We start from the raw sequence: 21,251 nt of genomic DNA, 5'->3' as shown, positions 1-21,251 counted from the left end.
ATACAATAAGATAGTCTTTATTATTCCCAGATATGTGAAATTCACACTGTACAGTAGCAAAGTAGACAGCAGGGCAGGAGTAAATAAATACACGCAGCATACCTACAAACAATACTATGCAAGACTGCTCAAAGAAGTCCTATCTCTAATAATCGGCTATGTACCACAGGCCTTCAAGCTGGCTGTATTTTTTTTAACAATATTTTTATTAGTTTTCATTTTCACAAACAACCCATAATTACATAATATAATATGGTGCACAGTTCACGGCACTAAAAAACAAAACAAAAAACAAAGAAACAAATCAAAAACCAAACACAGAACAAAAGCTCAGATCCATCGAAACAATACAATACCTGCGGTCCCAGTGATAATATGTAGTTTGAACACTCAAGAAAATCCTTGTAGCATAATATTAGAGACATCGGGTCCCACATAGTTCAGGCATGGTTCTCATACCCAGAAAGCTGGCTGTAGTTAAACCTTTACTCAAAAAGCATCTCTAGACCCAGCAGTCTTAGCTAATTATAGGCCAATCTCCAACCTTCCTTTCATATCAAACATCCTTGAAAGAGTAGTTGTCAAACAGCTAACAGATCATCTGCAGAGGAATGGCTTATTTGAAGAGTTTCAGTCAGGTTTCAGAGCTCATCACAGAAACAGCTTTAGTGAAGGTTACAAATGATCTTCTTATGGCCTCTGACAGTGGACTCATCTCTGTGCTTGTCCTGCTAGACCTCAGTGCAGCGTTCGATACTGTCAACCATAATATCCTATTAGAGCAATTAGAACATGCTGTAGGTATTACAGGTACTGTGCTGCAGTGGTTTGTATCATATCTATCTAATAGACTCCAGTTTGTGCATGTAAATGGAGAGTCCTCTTCACACACTGAGGTTAATTATGGAGTTCCACAGGGTTCAGTGCTAGGACCAATTCTGTTTACATTATACATGCTTCCCTTAATCAGGCCCCATCTTATCTTAATGACCTTGTAGAACCATATCACCCTATTAGAGCACTTCGCTCTCACACTGCAGGCCTACTTGTTGTTCCTAGAGTATTTAAAAGTAGACTTGGAGGCAGAGCCTTCAGTTTTCAGGTCCCTCTTCTGTGGAACCAGCTTCCAGTTTGGATTCAGGAGACAGACACTATCTCTACTTTTAAGATTAGGCTTCAAACTTTCCTTTTTGCTAAAGCATATAGTTAGGGCTGGACCAGGTGACCCTGGATCCTCCCTTAGTTATGCTGCAATAGGTGTAGGCTGCCGGGGGATTCCCATGATGCACTGGGTGTTTCTTCTTCAGTCACTATGTGTTAATAGACCTCTCTGCACTGAATCACTCTTGTTATTAATCTCTGGCTCTCCTGTTTAAAGGGAGTTTCTCCTTCCCAGTGTTGTTGGGTTTTTCCTCTGTATGTATTATTGTAAATGGTAAATGGCCTGTATTTGTATAGCACTTTACTCAGTCCCTAAGGACCCCAAAGCACTTCACACTACATTCAGTCATTCACCCTCACATTCACACACTGGCAATGGCAAGCTACATTGTAGCCACAGCTGCCCTGGGGCGCACTGACAGAGGCGAGGCTGCCGGACACAGGCGCCACCGGGCCCTCTGACCACCACCAGTAGGCAAACATGGGGTTAGTATCTTGCCCAAGGATATTTGGCATGCAGCCAGGAGGCAGCCTGGGATCGAACCACCGACCTTCTGATTAGTGGCTGACCTGCTCTGCCACCTGAGCTACAGCCAAGGTAGGGTCTACCTTACAATATAAAGCACCTTGGAGCAACTGTTGTTGTGATTAACATACACATACACAAAACATACACAAGGTAGAAGAAATATTATTTAGATAGCTTAGATATAAATATATGTGAGTATGTATATGTATACACTACAAGTCAAAGTTTTGGACACACCTTCTCATTTGATTTCTTTTCTTTATTTTTGCTACTTTCTACATTGTAGATACAAATTGAAGACATCAAATATATGAACCAAGATATATGGAACTATGTAGCAAAGAAAGCATTGATAACTCTAAACATGTCTTACATTTTAGATTACACCTTTTTCTTTGTTGACAGTGCTGCAAATCCTCGGCCTTCTCTCAATGAGCTTCATGATGTAGTCACCTGAGATGGTTTCACCTCACAGGTGTGTCTGTCGGGGTCCATTGGTGGAGTTTCTTGCCTTCTTAATGGGTCCATCAGTTGTGTTGTGCAGAAGTCAGGTTGGTGCACAGCTGACAGCCCTATTTGACAACTGTTAGAATTCATATTATGGCAAGAACCAATCAGCTAAGTAAAGAGAAACAACAGCCCATCATTACTTTAAGAACTGAAGGTCAGTCACTCTGGAAAACTGCTAAAACTCCGAATGTGTCCCCAAGTGCAGTCGCAGAAACCATCAAGCTCTACAATGAAACTGTCTTACATGAGGATGCCCCAGGAAAGGAAGACCAAGAGTCCCCTCTGCTGCTGAGGATACATTCATCACCAGCCTCAGAAATCCCAAGTTAACAGCAGCTCAGATCAGAGCCCAGATAGATGCCACACAGAGCTCCAGTAGCAGACACATCTCTACATGTTCAGAGGAGACTGTGTGAATCAGGCCTTTACGGTCAGACAGCTGCTAAGAAACCACCATGTTCAGGTGTAGGTGGAGGATGTTTATGCCTGCGAAAGTCCACTAGCAGAGTGCCATCATGATGTGTGCAGTGCATTATGGGTCAGTGCTGTAAACTGGCAGGCTTTCAGAGGTGCCATCTGTATTTCTAGCCCAGAGTTTACATGTCACAGGCTATGGAGTGTTTGGTTTTAATTCAGGGAAAAGTGAAGGAAGTGGAGTGATGTTTGTGCTTTCCTGGTGAAAAAACAAAAAACGGGATAACGAAGGGGAAATTTTCTCCACAGATGACTTCCAATGTGTGATATTTCTTTAGTAAACTAAACAACTCACCGCCAGTCTTCTCCAAGAAAGAGTCCTAATGCCTTCAAACAGTGAGTGAAAATATCTCTAAGAGAGTCGAGACTCTCAGTCAGCCAGTTCAGACACGCCGATGCAGCGGGCAGTGTGATGGTGGTCGACCTGTGTCATCCCTGTCGGGGAAATATCTGCTATGTTTTTCTCCTTTCCTCCAAGATCATTCAGTAAGTTCTGAAAAAGAAAAAGTGAAATATTTTTGGATTCTTTGCTCGTTATGATTGGTTTTATTTTTTTGTCTGTTCACATTAGAAATTTTCATCCTTGATTGAATTCAAATTGAATTTTCATTTTGTAACCGTGTGCTCTAATGGTCAGATTGAAAAAGAGATTTTAATCTCAAGGTATTCCCAAATTAATTACTGCTGCTTAAGACTGCTGATATAATGATATGATGAAAATTCTGATTCTGGTTTCACAAAAACGCCTCGTTTCCTCCCCTCTCACAGAAATGTTGGTCTTTGTCCAACGTGCGTGTGTGTCAGATGGTACTCAGCAGGTTTCAACACACAGGAGCCCGCAGATAGATATGTTGTTTCCATGACAACCCAATGAGGAAGATGATTATTAATTTAAATACATTTCCTCCTCCTCCTCCATCTGTTCTTCTCCTGCTGATGGTTTTCCTCAGTCTGAAGATCATGAAATAGTGTTTGTGCCTTAACCCGTCCGTCTGTAACTCGTGCAGTTCTCATACATATTTTAAGGATTAAAATCTGATAAGAAACATTTTTCTGCAGCTGAATTAAACATTTTTATGTAACTGTAAGTGTGAATGTGTCCTGTGAAGCAGCTGATGCGTTTCACACATCGTGTTTATTTTAAAGGAACGGTCTCACTTAGCTTTTTCACTTTTACCAAATGTCAACCAAAGCCTTAACAAACCCCAATACAGTTTAACCAAACACTAAACACAGGTTAATTCTAACTCTGCTATGGTAGGTTGAAAATGTTTCCTTTTGGATGTAGTTTATAATTTAATCTGAAGACGTTGTTCACCTCACCAAGAGAGAACACCAGCTCTTGAATGTCACAGTCCAAACACTCCTCGGTACAAACGCAGGAACAAAAAACAGACACAGTCACTCCTTAATGCACTCTCGATTCACGTGGACTCACGTCCTGGCTGTGGACCACTGGACCAGATATTCACCCTGTTTGTAAGTAAGTAAGTTAAAACTTTATTTATATGGCACCTTTCAAGCTGTAAAATCACAAAGTGCTTAACAAGACCCAATAATGGATATAGCAAAACAGAACAAGAGAAATCAATATCGAGCAGATTTCAACTCCAATCGGAGGGCAAAAATGATTCAAGATGGCTGCTAGGGTGCAGACACACAGCTTGGCAGGTCCTGTGCTTTTGCCAAAAAACACACCTAAAAAACCATCTAAAAACCCCTGGATCTTGACATCAACTTGTCTTTTTGTTTTTATACATTTTTATCTTCTGTGGAGTTCGACATGTCCAAGAAAGCTGGATAATTATACCATTTTTCCAGCCAAATGGAGTCAACATCTTTTGTTCACAAGATTCTTGGATTTTGGTCATGCTAGACCACCCCCAGGTAAACATGAACAATTAAATACACTACAATTGTCCCTGGAGATTCTGAAACTTGTACTGATGCTACTTTTGGCTGGTGATATAGAACTAAATCCTGGACCTAATTCAAACATCAGTGATTTGGACTGGCTACAACTAATTAGCCTAGTTAGCCTATGGGCACAGCTATCTCTGCATTGCTTTCCACCTCAACTAACTGTGCTCCAACCACCGTCCCAGTTAGTAAGGCTACATCTGCAACTAATAGTGTTTATGCCCCTGTTGTCCGGGCCTCCGCTTCTGCTGTTTGGGTTACCACCTCAGCTGCTTGGGCCTCCGCCTCAGTTGCCTGGGTTTCTGCCTCGGCTGCCTGGGTTTCTGCCTCGGCTGCCTGGGCCTCCATCTCGGCTGCCTGGGCCTCCATCTCGGCTGCCTGGGCCTCCATCTTGGCTGCCTGGGCTTCCACCTCGGCTGCCTGGGTCTCCACCTTGGCTGCCTGGGCCTCCATCTCAGCTGCCTGGGCCCCCACCTGCTGTACCCCAACTACAGTCTCCGGTAAAGGGTTTCTCATCATTAAATGCTCATAGCATTGTCAACAAAAGGACAAGATATCCTGCTATTAAAAGTTACAGAGGAACAAAGATCTGCAAGACATTTAATCAGGCTAAAGTAATCAGGGACACTAAAAATAAACCAAAGGGGCTTCTATGTGGACACATTAACATTCGCAGTATGTTACCAAAGCATGAGCAACTGGAACATATTCTAAGCAATTCCAATATTTCTATTTTGGATATCTCTGAATCTTGGCTCACAAGTTCTTCTCCTGAGTCTGTGGTTGTCTTTCCAGAGTACACAGTATTCAGAAGGGATAGAATTGGAACAAGAGGAGGAGGAATACTTGTGTATGTAAAAAACACCTGGATTGCTCTTACTTAGTTCACCAATAGATGTTGAAATAAAACATGTTTCTGTTAAAATCACTCTTTCCCCAGAAATGTCATTTACGTTGATGTGACACCCACAATTGTAATTTTTTTTTAAAAACGTATATTGATGTAAAAGACCTGATTTTATGGTGGTATTGCACTGTCATTTAGAGTTATGGAGAATGTAATTGCGTGGCATTGTCACAAGGGGGAGATAGTGGTGAGTGTGATAGGCCGTGCAACGTTTCTCTGCCTCAGACGAGGAAGAGCCTGCAGACCCAACACAACTGATGTCTCCTGCCTCTGCTTTTCTGTTAAAAAAACAGGTTAGTAGTTCAAGTTGCTAACTGCAATGCACATATAAAGGCAAGAAACCTTTTTCTGTCTTAGTTTAAAGATCACGAATGTTGTGAGAGAGTGTGTTTTCACAGATTGAGAGAAAGCTAACTATACCGCCATTTGTAATGGAAGCCGCGATTCCACTGTTAGCTTAAATAGGTAGCTGGTCTTATTACCTGTTTTATTTTGTGACAAATGCAGCTCTTAGACACTTCTTTTATTCTGACATTATTGAAAGTTACAGTTGATGAGGACCTACCCAGTTCTTGTGTGTCAAATGTAAATAGTCTGATGTATACTGCTTGTGGACGATTGTAAACTGTTTGTGAGCAATGGTAGAATATTTTTGTTTATTGTTTACAAATGTAATATGAGAATAAGAATAACTTTATTTATCCCGAGGGAAATTCTTTTGTCATGTACATGCTCAAAGCAGCAGGAGAGACAGAGGAACAGATGAATAAGATATAAGATATAAAATGTATACAATAAGAATAGTAGTGTACAGTAGGATAGTGCAAGACATAGTATCGGATAACTCTAACGAAGTAATATATATAACTATATCCTGGTGAATAAATAACTTAACTATCAGTGCAGGTGATTCTAGAAAGTGACATAGTATTGTGCAATAGAATAAAGGGAGTAGCAGCGTATGATGGGGGGATGAAACAAATATTCAATAAGGTACCGTTGGGTAATATTGCACGCTCTGGAAAGGAACAGAATAACATTGGTAATCGTCTCAGGAAAATCACCTACAGAGTGAGGAAGAGTTATACAGTCTTATTGCCACCGGCACAAAGGATTTACTGTGGCGGTCAGTTCTGCATTTTGGGGCAATGAGTCTTTTGCTGCGTTTGCTCCGATGGTCCATCATGGGGGCGTGCATGGGGTGGGAGGGGTTGTCCATGATAGAAACAAGCTTTTTTTAGCATTCTCCTTTCAGACACCTCCTCCAGGTTCTCAAGTCTGACACCCAGGACAGAACCAGCCTTTCTAATCAGTTTGTTCAGCCTGTTGGCATCAGCTGTCTTCACCCCACTTCCCCAGCACACAGCTGCAAAGAACACGACGCTCTCCAACACCGAGTGATAGAACATGGTCAGCATTTTCATACCAACATTGAAGGACCTGAGTCGCCTCAGTAGGAAAAGCCGACCCTTTTTTGAAGATAGCATTGGTGTTCTTGGTCCAGTCCAGTTTACAGTCCAAGTGTACCCCCAGGTACCAGTAGTCCTCAATAATCTCCACATCAGCCCCTCTGATGGTGACAGGGGTAGGAGGAGGAGCCTGCTTCCTAAAGCCCATAATCAGTTCCTTTGTCTTTGTGATGTTAAGTTGTAGGTGGTTTAGCTCACACCACTCGACAAAGCTGTCCACCGCACTCCTGTACTCCTCCTCCTGTCCATCCCTGATACAGCCCACAATGGCAGAGTCATCCGAGAATTTCTGCAGATGACATGACTGAGACTTGTACCTGAAGTCAGATGTGTAGAGAGTGAAGAGGAAGGGTGATAGGACCGTCCCCTGTGGTGCTGCTCAGGATGTTATCTGAGCAGCAGCTCTTCAGTCGGACATGCTGTGGTCGACTTGTTAAATAGTCTGTAATCCAACCAACCAGTGGGGCATCCACCTGCATTTCCGTGAGCTTATTCCCCAGCGGTGATGGTCTGATTGTGTTAAAAGCACTGGAGAAGTCAAAGAACATGACCCTCACAGTGCTCCCAACAATGTCCAGGTGAGAATAAGCCTGGTCCAGCAGGTAGATTATGGCATCCTCCACACCGATACGAGGTTGATAAGCAAACTGCAGGGGGTCCAGCCAAGGCTCCACCAGCAGACGCAGATGTCTCAGGATGAGTCTCTCCAGCGTCTTCATGACATGTGAGGTCAAACCTATTGAAGTGTTATTTTCCTGCAGTTTGTTTTCCAGCCTCCATCTGTAGGACTCTTTACCCTCTGCAATCTTGGCTTTAAGCTCCTTCTGCACCAGTTTCAGCTGATCTCTGTCACCATTTCTGAAAGCTCCTTTTTCTTGTTTAAGGTTGCTTTGATGTCTTTGGTAATCCAGGGTTTATTGTTGGGGAAACACCGAATGGTTTTTTTGGGGACCACAGTGTCCACACAGAAGTTGATATAATCTGTTACACAGCCTGTCAGATTGTCAATATTGTCCTGATTGGAATCACAAAGAACATCCCAGTCAGTTGACTCAAAGCATCCCTGCAGAGTCTCTTCTGACTCCCTTGTCCATGTTGTAACAGTTTTGTGGCTGCAGGTTGTCTCTGAATGGCAGGTCTGTAAAGGGGCTGGAGGTAGACCAGGTTGTGATCAGCCCTGCCCAGAGGAGGGAGAGGGCTGGAGGTGTATGCCTCAGTAGCATTGGCATAAAAAAGGTCCAGTGTTTTATTGTCTCTTGTTTTGCAGTCCACATACTGCTTGAATGTAGGTAGAACAACAATATATGGTTTGAATCTGTTAGAATATAAAGAATGTATAATGGTATATAAGCGGGTTAATTGCAGTGTTAATGGTACTGCACAGAAATGTTTTTGATGCTGAACAGCAGTAGAATTTGGTTACAGAGTTATTGTAAATAAGGACACTCATATACAATGATTATTTTATAAGTTTATTCTTGCAAGAAAGCAAGGTAACCAAAAGGGTTTGACCTATGGACCTGATTGAATGTGTTTTTGTTGTTAAAAGAGAAATGTGTGTGTCTGAATCAAAAAAGAAAAGTAACTGTTTAATTCTGTTAATAAATCAGACGAGGAAGAGCCTGCAGACCGAACGCAACTGATGTCTCCTGTCTCTGCTTTTCTGTTAAAAAAAAAAAAAAAAAAAAGCCCGAGCAAATTATTAAGTGTGCCTATGCCAAGAGGCACACTTATTACTATTCGTCGGATTTATTATTCTTATTATTATTATTCCTCAGTTTCCGCCTGAAAATTTGCAGCGTAACTCGCCCCACAGTTTTGAGACAAGGTTCACATATATTATATAATTTTGTGCGGCTGGGTCTGGACTAGTATTCAATTCAATTCATCTTTATTTATATAGCGCCAAATCACAACATAAGTCGCCTCAAGGCGCTTCATAGATACAGAGAAAAACCCAACAATCATATGACCCCCTATGAGCAAGCACTTTGGCAACAGTGGGAAGGAAAAACTCCCTTTTAAAAGGAAGAAACCTCCGGCAGAACCAGGCTCAGGGAGGGGCGGGGCCATATGCTGCGACCGGTTGGGGTGAGAGAAGGAAGACAGGATAAAAGACATGCTGTGGAAGAGAGACAGAGGTTAATAACAGATATGATTCAATGCAGAGAGGTCTGTTAATACATAGTGAGTGAGAAAGGTGACTGGAAAGGAAAAACTCAATGCATCATGGGAATCCCCCGGCAGCCTATGTCTATTGCAGCATAACTAAGGGAGGATTCAGGGTCACCTGGTCCAGCCCTAACTATATGCTTTAGCAAAAAGGAAAGTTTGAAGCCTAATCTTAAAAGTAGAGATAGTGTCTGTCTCCTGAATCCAAACTGGAAGCTGGTTCCACAGAAGAGGGGCCTGAAAACTGAAGGCTCTCCCTCCCATTCTACTTTTAAATACTCTAGGAACAACAAGTAGGGCCTGCAGAGCGAGAGCGAAGTGCTCTAATAGGGTGATATGGTACTACAAGGTCATTAAGCAGCATGTGAGGCTGGGAAAGAATGTCTCGGACTCCCGGACCATCAGCACCGGCTCCCCTCAGGGCTGTGTTCTTTCTCCTCTGCTCTTCTCCCTGTACACCAACTGCTGCACCTCCACCCACCAGTCTGTCAAGCTAATCAAGTTTGCAGATGACACCACCGTTATTGGACTCATCTCGGACGGGGACGAGTCTGCCTACAGGAGGGAGGTTGAACGTCTGGTGTCCTGGTGCAGCCACAACAACCTGGTGCTGAATGCCCAGAAGACAGTGGAGATTATTGTGGACTTCAGGAAGCACACAGCCCCACTCCCCCCCATCATCCTGACTGACACCCCCATCACCTCTGTGGACTCATTCCGCTTCCTGGGTACCACCATCACCCAGGACCTGAAGTGGGAGCCCACCATCACCTCCGTCATCAAGAAAGCCCAGCAGAGGATGTACTTCCTGAGGCAGCTGAAGAAATTCAACCTGCCAACACGGACGATGATGCAGTTCTACACCGCAATCATCGAGTCCAGCCTCACCTCCTCCATCACCGTGTGGTACGCTGGAGCCACTATCAGGGACAAACAGAGACTGCAGCGTGTTGTGCGCTCTGCTGAGAAGGTGATTGGCTGCAGACTCCCATCTTTGCAGGACCTGTACACCTCCAGGACATTGCGGCGTGCAGCTCGGATCTCAGCTGACCCTTCTCACCCTGGTCACAGTCTGTTTGACCTGCTCCCCTCAGGCAGGAGGCTCCGGTCCATTCGCACCAGAACCTCTCGCCATAAGAACAGTTTCTTCCCCTCTGCTGTTGGACACATGAACAATAACCATATGACTATCCCCGCCACTAACACATGACCCTACGCTGTGTTCACTGTATCATTCCATGTTTGGCACTGATCACCACCTGCACTCATGTATATATCTTTCAACGTAGCACTCTTAATTCTTACTCTCATGTATATATCTCATGTATATCTCATGCACATATCTTTCCACGTAGCACTTTTAATTCTTATCCCTACTTTTATTTTTTCCATGTCTATTTAAGTGTTATTTATGACACCATGTTTGCACTGAAGCACCGCAGCAATTTCCTAATGTTGTAAACCTGCTCAACATTTGGCAATAAACCCCATTCTGATTCTGATTCTGATTTATTCTGATTACTGGGCTTTTATATGGGGAACAGATTCTATTAGGAAGTGTTTATGCACCAAATATTTTAGATTGTTTTATTCAAACCTTCTGGCAAAAACCTCCTCTGTGTGTCTGAATCACGTAATAATTGGTGGGGATTTTAACTGTGGTCTGAGTCCTGAAACTGATTATAATCCACCAGAATCTCAACCACCTTCAAAAATGGCAAAGGCTTCAATGGACTTATGCTCAGATCTTGGTCTTTTTGATACCTGGAGAGTTTGTAATCCACATGTGAAAGACTACAGTTTTCTCACTCCCCCATTCTTCTTTTTCCAGAATTGATTACATGTTTGTTTCTAGGTCTGTCCTTAACAGAACTCAGGGTTTTTTGACCAACACATGCGCTCTCTCAGACCACTCATCAGTCTCAATGGAGTTATTACCACCTTATTATGGTCCCTTGTTTACACACTGGCGGCTAAGCCCAGCTCTCCTTAGCAGAGATGGGCAGTAACGCGTTACTTGTAATGCTTTACTGTAATCCGATTACTTTTTTCAAGTAACGAGTAAAGTAAGGGATTACTTTTGCAAAAACGGTAATTAGATTACCGTTACTTTCCCGTAGGAACGCTGCGTTACTGCGTTACTAAAACCGTGATTTTTTTGCAAGACTGTCTCATGACAGTGACGTAAGCAAGTGCGACGTTCGTGACAACAGCTGTGTGCAGAGCAACAATGGATAACGAGTGCAGGAGAGAGTATGAGCATGCAGCATTTAAAGCGTGGAAATACTGACCTTACTTTAAGTTTGATTCCATAAAAAGTGACATTATCAAGATGGCGCCGGTGAGGTCGGCTGCCGTCACGACTGCTCCAACCACTTTTTCTTTGTCTTTGTTTTTTAAGTTAGTTTTCAGTGTTTCTAAATCGGCAAAATCATCACCATTGGGTACATTAGGTATGACAGTGACACTCTTGTTTCTATTGGTATACAATGTACTCACAATTCGAAGTTTTTAACTCCGGATCCGAGCTGGCCGAGTGAGATCTTGAGGGAGAACAAAGGGAAGCGGCGGCGGACTAGAGGGAAGCGAGCCGGCGTCAGGAACAGGCTGAGAGCTCGTGCACACCGCACACCTCTGCCTAGCATCCTGCTTGCCAACGTCCAGTCACTGGAGAACAAGCTTGATGACCTCAGGGCCAGGATAAAGTTCCAGAGAGACATTCGGGACTGCAATCTCCTCTGCTTCACCGAGACATGGCTGAACCCAGCGGTGCCGGACCACGCCATCCAGCCGGCCGAGTTCTTCTCGGTTCACCGCATGGACAGGACACGGGACTCGGGGAAGTCAAGGGGAGGCGGCGTGTGTTTAATGGTGAACAACAACTGGTGCAACAGTGCGAATGTTGTTCCTCTCACACGCTCCTGCACACCAAATCTGGAACTACTGTCCATCATGTGTCGTCCTTTTTATCTAACTCAGGAATTTACATCTGTCATTATAAGCGCCGTTTATATTCCACCACAAGCGGACACGGTCACCGCCTTATGCGAGCTGCATGAGGCACTCACACAACACCAGACACAACACCGGGACGCTGCGCTTATTGTGACGGGGGACTTTAATAGTGCCAACCTCAAACACGCAGCGCCGAACTTTTATCAACACATCACCTGCCCCACCAGAGGTGAAAGGACACTGGACCACTGCTACACTACGGTCAAGGACGGCTACAAGGCACAATCCCGCCCTCCGTTTGGCAAATCCGATCACGCTGCCATCTTCCTCATGCCAAAATACAAACAAAGGCTGAAACAGGAAGTTCCGGTTCAGAGGAAGATCGCGCGCTGGACTGATCAATCAGTGGCCGCGTTAAAGGACGCACTCGATGACGCAGACTGGGGCATGTTCAGAAACAGCTCCGATGATGATGTCAACGTGTTTACGGAAGCGGTTGTGGGATTCATCGGGAAACTAGCAGATGATACCGTGGAGACAAAGACTATCACAACGTTTCCCAACCAGAAGCCGTGGGTGGATAAAACCATCCGCGACGCTCTGAGATCCCGCACCGCTGCCTACAACACGGGACTCACGACGGGGGACATGGACCCGTACAAAGCCGCGTCATATAACGTGCGGAGGGCGGTGAAAGAGGCGAAGCAGCGCTACGGGAGGAAACTAGAGTCACAACTCCAACAGAGTGACTCTAGGAGCCTATGGCGGGGACTAAGGACAATAACGGACTATAAAGCACCAACAACCGGTATGACGAACGCGGCCGTGACTCTGGCAGACGAGCTGAACACTTTCTATGCTCGCTTCGAGGCTGCAGCTAAGGACTCCAACAATGCTAGTGCTAGCGGCGCTAACGGCTGCAGACAGGAAGATACTGCCAGCACAGGAAACGTGCTCGTCATCTCCGAGCATGAAGTAAGGAGAGCCTTCAGGAGAGTGAACACCAGGAAAGCAGCAGGCCCAGACGGCATCCCAGGTCGTATCCTCAGAGACTGCGCATACCAGCTAGCTCCTGTGTTCACTGAGATATTCAACATCTCTTTATCTCGGTCGGTGATCCCCACATGCTTCAAGGAGTCCATCATTGTTCCTGTCCCGAAGAAACCCCACCCTGCTTCTCTCAATGACTATCGCCCTGTAGCCCTCACCTCAGTAGTGATGAAGTGTTTTGAACGCCTGGTCAGAGACTTCATCATTTCTTCACTACCAGACACACTGGACCCACTACAGTTTGCTTACCGTCCAAATCGTTCCACAGACGATGCCATCTCTCATCTCCCCCACACATCACTCACTCACTTGGACACTAGAAGGGGGAATTATGTTAAAATGCTCTTCATAGACTACAGCTCTGCATTTAATACCATAATTCCCTCCACACTCACCACCAAGCTGGAGCATCTGGGACTCAGCTCATCTATGTGTCAGTGGATCTCCAACTTCCTAACTGGCAGACCACAGGCAGTAAGGATGGGCGGACATGTCTCAGCCTCCACCACTCTCAGCACTGGAGCCCCCCAGGGGTGTGTTCTGAGCCCCCTGCTGTACTCTCTGTACACATATGACTGTGTGGCCACTACCAGCTCCACCACCATCATCAAGTTTGCTGACGACACCGTCGTGGTGGGCCCGATCTCTGATAACAACAAGACGGCCTACCTGAAGGAGATTAGGAATCTGGAGAACTGGTGCCAGAGGAACAACCTCCTTCTAAACGTCAGTAAGACAAAGGAGCTGATAGTGGACTTCAGCACTAAGCAGGAGAGGAACTACCAGACCCCTGTCATCAACGAGTGCCCAGTGGAGAGAGTGGACAGCTTCAAATACCTCAGAGTTCACTCCTGCTTTACAGGTGAAAATAGAGCAAAAGGACCGCTAGTCTTTGACTTTATTTATTTTCTGCTGTGTTTTACTTGCATCTATTTGAATGAGTGAGTGAAAACACACACAAAAAAAATTATTTTATGTGCTGGAATGTGCAGAAAATAAGTTTAAATATTAAACAAATTTCTTCCAGTCAGAGAATGTTGCATACAATTAAATTTTTGCTTGATGCATAAAGTTAAAAGATTAAAACTAATAAAACAAGTTTTAAAAAGAGACTTTTCCATTTGATTACATTTTGTATGATGGATTGTAGAAAAAGTAGAATTGGGCTGAAAGATCTATTGCTTTATCACCTAATCAGGTTGTAAATCATGTTTTTAAAAAGTAACTAAGTAATTAATTACTTTTGAAAATAAGTCATCAGTAAATTAACGGGATTACTTTTGGGGGGAAGTAATCAGTAATTAGTTACTGATGACTTTTTTCAAGTAACTTGACCAACACTGCTCCTTAGTGACCCTGAATTTGTCAAATATTTAGAAGATCAGTGGGAACTTTTTCTTTCTACAAATGACTTACCGGGGGTTAGTGCTTCTACTATATGGGAGGCGGGTAAGGCATTTCTCAGGGGCTCTATTATCTCTTTCACCTCAGCGAAAAAGAAGAGCACCTTAGCCAAACAATTAGTACTTGAACGTGACATTACTAACTTGGAGAGGAGTTTAAGAAATCCTCGTCTGTTTCTGTGCTTAAAAAACTGGATGCAGCCAGATCAGCCCTGGACCAACTACTAACTCAGAAAGCAGAAACTGCAATATTCTATGCAAAGCATAGATTATTTGAATCGGGCAACAAACCTGGATGCTTACTTGCCCGACTTGCCCAGGGGAAAAAGGGCTCTTATGCAATACCCTCTCTAAAAGATAAGAAAGGTGTTTTACAATTCGAGGCTAAACTTATCAGCAAAATAATGAAAGAGTTCTATCAGGATATTCCCCTGAGTGTCAAAATACTGTAGATGCTAGGAAATTGTTTCCTGATAATGTTAATCTCCCTATACTATCAGAGGAAAGTCGATTAGATCTTTGCAGTCCTATTAGGGCGCAGGAAATCTTAGATGCAATCAAATCCTTACAGAGTGGAAAAGCTCCAGGCCCTGATGGGTTTGGGCCAGAGTTTTATAAAAAAAAAAAAAAAAAGGCCAAACACATGGTGGGTCCTTTATTAAAAATGTATGTAGAATCTCTTGAGAGGGGCACACTTCCACCCACCTTAAACCTTGCCCACATATCCCTGATCTTAAAGAAGAATAAACTTGCAGATCTGTGTATATCTTACAGACCTCTAAGTTTACTTGGTGTAGATTGCGAGATTCTGTCCAAAGTTTTATCTAGACGATTGGAGGAGGTTCTGCCAGTTCTGATAAAGCCTGACCAAACGGGTTTTGTCAAGAATAGATGCTCCCACTGCAATGTACGCCGAGATCTGTTGGGTAACCTTGTGGAATACCGAATACAGAATTTCCCTTTACGCGGATGACGTGTTGCTCTTTATCACTACGCCAGAAACATCTATTCCTGCACTGACACATATCATTAATCAATTTGGCCTTTTTTCAGGGTATAAAATAAATTATGATAAATCTGAAGCTTTGCCACTGGGTGATGGGGGGAGGTGGGATGCTCCTACTAATTTTCCTTTCAGGTGGTCAACCACTGGTTTTAGACAGACTGGCAACCTGTCCGGGGTGTACCCCGCCTCTCACCCTATGACAGCTGGGATTGGCTCCAGCACCCCCCGTGACCCTGAAAAGGATAAGCGGAAGCGAATGGATGGATGGATGCACAGATATCAACACACCATAAACACAGACAAGCAACATGGGAAAGTGTTCCAGTGTGTACATCTGATCTGGAACCGCTGCAATCTTCGACTGCGCCTCCAGCTGACCCGATGTCCACATCAGAGGGGAGGTAAGCGTTGCAGGTGGCGTTGGATCCGGGGTAGGGAGGGTGATGCGTCAGTGAGTGCTTATCAGTATCAGTATATTGTTGAAATCTCCCAATTCTTTGAATCTTTGGGCTGAAGGAAGGACAATACTCGGTGTATTTATGCTCAATCAACAATACTTTATTTCCATACAATTCAACACTTAAGAGCATAAGGACCATCATGATGGGGAGACATGCCTGAAGAGGGTCACCGCAAGTCTCAAAATGGTGACGTGTTACTCAGCTTCTTATAGCCGCTAGTGGCCCCCACCTAGTCGTAAAAGCCCAAACATTCACATTCTTTCTCCCTTACGGCGCCTAAGTTATGACCTCGGCAGTTGTCTCTCTGCTTTCTGTAAGGTGGGGGTATGGAATGTGGTCTATCTCCCCTGTCTTAGACACAGAGTCTCCTGAACAATCTTTCTTTTTATGATTCAACAGTAAAGCATGTCACGAAAACAGTGTAACACATTCACAGCAGATCAAGGATACAGAGTGATGCACACTTTTCTAATAAACTAATAAGTGAATATGTTCATTACATATATAAGGTAACATATAATAACTGAATAATCTGATAATATGTATGTGTGTGCGTGTCCATAGTTCAGCTGAGACAGTGTCCTTTGCCCTGCCAGGCTAAGTAAACAGTCTTCCAGCCAACCCAGGTGGCCTTGCATAGAATGGGAAGGAACAGACTCAACACAGTCGTTATCAGGGAGTTTTTGTTCGGCTCCAGCCTTGAGCCCACAGCTGGCGCCGAAGGGGTAGCCGGATTACGATGGTAGTTTTTCTTTTGCAACAACTCATGCGAATTTCAAAGCTGTTCTTTACACTGGTCTCTCAATCTCCCGTTGGAGAACTGCAAGCTTCCCCGTGATGGTATCAAACTTGCGTTCTGTGGTGTTGTCATTCTTTTGCTCAGAGAGCCGATTCTGAGAACTCACGACTGCAGTGAGCTGTTTCACGATGTAACCCAATATACGCTCAGAGGTCTTATTCTGAGTATTCACGGCAGCTTTAAGCGTCTCCAAGGTCTTAACCATGCTGCTCTCAATGAACCCATTCTGAGAAGTCGCGCCTTGTCCCATCATTTCAATCCCAGTGGGCAGCCTTGGGGGGGTTTGAACAGCCGGTTCCACTTTCTTAATTCTCCGATAAGCTAGGGCCAAGCCAGCTCCGATCAGCAAGAACCCTATTATCATGGTTCCGAATAGGTAGATATCTTCAGCGTCCTCGATTGACAGTCCCGCCAGGCACACGATCCTCTGCCACCCGTCCATCGTGTATCCGACAGGGAAAGTCCCTCCAGGGCACTCGGGCTCTCCCGAGCCCAGACTTCTCGTTGAGAAAAGGGTGTCAATAGCATTCAGAGACCAGTTGATCAAATCCATAATTCTCTTTAGGTTTTAGAAACAGACTGTGAGAGTGTTCCAGGGAAAGTAATACAAAAAAACACGAGACTAGACAAGGACATAAGAACTAAGCAGGGAAGATAAGGGAGAGGAGAGGAGAAAAAGTGCGTCCGCCTCCTCCGAGAGCTAAAAGGAAAGGGAAATGGGAAATTATTGTCTTTGAATTTTGTAACCACTGATAAGGCCAGGGTTCAGTGGGAAACAGACCTCGAAGTTCAGCTTAGTGCAGAAGCATGGTCCAAAACTTTTAGATCTGCCAAGAAATTGTTTTCCTGTAACAGACTCCAGGAAAGCTGTTACAGAATCGTACACAGACTGCAGCGTATGCCAGAGTTTCTAAATAAAATTCATCCTCAGATTTCTCCTCTTTGTGTAAAGTGCAATACGAATGTGGGGACCTACTACCATTGCATATGGCAATGTCCTTTAATTACTAGATTTTGGAAAAATATTGCTATAGAGCTTCGCTCAATCCTTCTCCAGACGATCCCACTGAACCCTGTGCTGTTCCTTCTGGGACTATCTATAGAAGGGCTCTCTCTGTCTTCTGTACAGATGCTTTTGTTAGGTAAACTTTTACATTTAGCGAGGCGATGTGTACTGTTTCAATGGATTCAGAGACAGCGCCCCACTGTTACACAATGGTACAGAGAAATGTTCAAGGTGCTGCCAATGGAGCGCCTTAGTGCCATCATAAAGGGCAATTGTGATGCATTCTGTAGGATGTGGCGGCCTTTGCTTGATCACCTACCTCGTGACTTTGCTGTGCTATTACATAAAGGGGGATCAAATGTTGTTTTTAAACACAATAATTAATGTCTGTATTCGCTTTTTTTCTCTCTCCCCCCTTTTTTTTAAAATTTTTTCTTTCCCTTGATTTCAAATATGAAACCCTATACATATTTTGACCCAGACATGTATATCTGTAACTCATGTACCTGTATTTGTTTTTCTTCTTCTCTTTTTCTTATTTGTATTTGGCTGTGCTGATTTGTTGCTGTTTGTGTTGTTCCAAAAAATCAATAAATCATTGTTTAAAATAAATAAATAAAAGAATATATAAAGTCTTACACTCCCTTGCTCCACCACCACTAAAGCAGTTCATTAGGCATAAAGAAAACTCAGACAGGACCACTCGAGCTACAACCCGCGGAGACTTGTTTATACACCACAGACGGACAGCATTTTGGCAGAACGTCCTCTCTGTCCACGGTGGCCATCTGTGGAACAGTCTTCCTCAATCCATTAGAAAACGCTTGACATTCAACTTGGCACAGGTTAAAAACTGGTTATGGACAAATCAAGTGTGTGATCATGTATAAATTGTATAGTTTTAATGTTTTATTTGGGAATAGAATAGTTTGTATGTGTGAGTTTGGTGATGGAGTTTTTATTATGAATGAATTGTGAATTTTTTATGAATTATTATGTCTATTTTTTTATTCAATTCAATTAAATGTTATTTATATAGTGCCAAATCACAACAAAAGTCACCTCAAGGCACTTTATATTGTACAGTAGATACAGAGAAAAGCCCAACAATCATATGACCCCCTATGAGCAAGCACTTTGGCGACAGTGGGAAGGAAAAACTCCCTTTTAACAGGAAGAAACCTCCAGCAGAACCAGGCTCAGGGAGGAGCGGGGCCATCTGCTGTGATTGGTTGGGGTGAGAGAAGGAAGACAGGTTACAGATGCGCTTCCCAACCCCCTGAGCCGTGTAAACTTCCTGGAGCAGTTTTTTAGTGAGTGTTGGACTCTGCCAGGTTTCCCCTGATCATCAGCACTGGAAGGACAACAATAACAATCCAGAAGTGGATTCCCAAGGATCGGGTCCCCCGACACAAACAGAGTAACATAGTGTACGCTGTTAAGTGCCAGGAGGATTGCCAGAATTTATACATCGGGGAAACCAAACAACCTCTGGCTACAACACAGAAGAGCTACCTTGTCAGGCCAGGACTCTGCAGTCTATTCACACCCAAAGGCCAGTGGACACTCTTTCAAGGATGAGGATGTACACTAAGGGTACATCTGTCACCATCTTGCAATGCTGTGAGAAAAGATGGCGCCGTGGATGGCAGCCTCGGTACTGCGCTCTCTGCTTTTACTGCTCTTAAACCGGACTAACAAGGACTTTGCACGCTCTGCTGCCCTCTGCTTCACTGAAACCTGGCTCAGTGAGTGAGTCCCAGACGCTGTCTTAAATCTGCCGGGCTTCCAACTTCACCGGGCGGACCGCAAAACAGAGCTCTCAGGGAAAACAAAGGGTGGTGGAGTCTGCTTCTACATTAATGAAGGTTGGTGTACTGATGTCACAGTGTTACAGAAACACTGCAGCCCACACTTGGAAAGTTTTTTCATCAATTGTAAACCGTTTTATTCACCGCGGGAGTTTTCTTCCTTCATGCTGGTTGGACTTTACATCCCTCCACAGGCCAACGCGAACAACGCACTGTGCGAGCTGGCTGACCAGATTACTACCCTGGAGAGGAAATTCCCGGACTCCTTTACAATTATTCTTGGGGATTTTAACAGAGCAAACCTAAACCACGAACTCCCTAAATACAGACAGCATATAGTCTGCCCCACCAGGGACAACATCATACTGGATCACTGTTACACCACTCTAAAAGATGCCTATCACTCTGTGTCCCGGGCAGCTTTGGGACATTCTGATCACTGCATGGTCCATCTTATTCCAGTTTATAGGCAAAAACTCAAACGTGCGAAGCCTGTAGTCAAAACTGTGAAGAAGTGGACTAACGCAGCAAAGCAGGAACTGCAGGACTGTTTTGACTCCACTGATTGGACCGTTTTTGAAGCTGCATCTGAGAACCTGGATGAGCTCACGGACACTGTGACATCATACATCAGTTTCTGTGAAGACGTGTGTGTGCCAACAAAGACCTTTTGCACATACAACAACAATAAACCATGGTTCAATTCTAAACTCCAACATCTTCGTATGGCCAAGGAGGACGCCTACAGAAGTGGTGACAGGGCCCTGTACAAGCAAGCTAGGAACACACTGACCAAGGAGATCAAAGCAGCTAAAAGGATCTACTCCCAGAAGCTGGAAGAACGGCTTTCAGCCAACGACCCAGCATCAGTGTGGAGGGGCCTGCAGGAAATCACCAGCTACAGACGCCCCCCACCCACTATTGAAGCAAACAAAGACCTGGCCAACGAGTTAAACACTTTCTACTGCAGGTTTGAGACGGACAGACTCCCACGCCTCACCCTCCCCTCCCCAGAGACATTGCTTCAGACATTGACCCCCAACACGCCTTCCACCTTTCCCCCTTCACCTCCCCAATCCAGTCTCAACGACCACCCCCACCCTCCCCAATCCAGACCCAACGACGACCACCACCACCCTCCCCAATCAAGACTCAACAACCTCCACCACACCTCTCACCCCCTTTCCTCCTCCCTGAAACTCAGAATACACACTGAGGATGTGAGCCGACTATTCCAGAAACAGAAGCCCAGGAAAGCCCCCGGACCAGACGGTGTCTCACCCTCCTGCCTCAAAACCTGTGCTGAACAGCTGGCTCCCATCATTACTCACATCTTCAACAGATCCCTGGAGCTGTGTGAAGTTCCCTCCTGCTTCAAACGCTCCACCATCATCCCTGTTCCCAAGAAACCCACCATCACAGGACTGAATGACTACAGACCTGTCGCCTTGACGTCTGTGGTCATGAAATCCTTCGAACGACTGGTGTTAGCCCATCTGAAAGACATTACAGGCCACCAGCTGGACCCCCTGCAGTTTGCCTACCGGGATCGTTGAGTGACTACCCATCAGTGTTTTCAGCCAAATCAGTGAGTGCTAGTCTGTCGCTGTTCAGTTGT

The sequence above is a fragment of the Simochromis diagramma genome, unplaced genomic scaffold, assembly GCF_900408965.1.
Source record: "Simochromis diagramma unplaced genomic scaffold, fSimDia1.1 OVJJ01000038.1, whole genome shotgun sequence".
NCBI lineage: Eukaryota > Metazoa > Chordata > Actinopteri > Cichliformes > Cichlidae > Simochromis > Simochromis diagramma.
The sequence above is the reverse complement of the archived record's forward strand: the minus strand, read 5'-3'. Positions refer to the sequence as shown.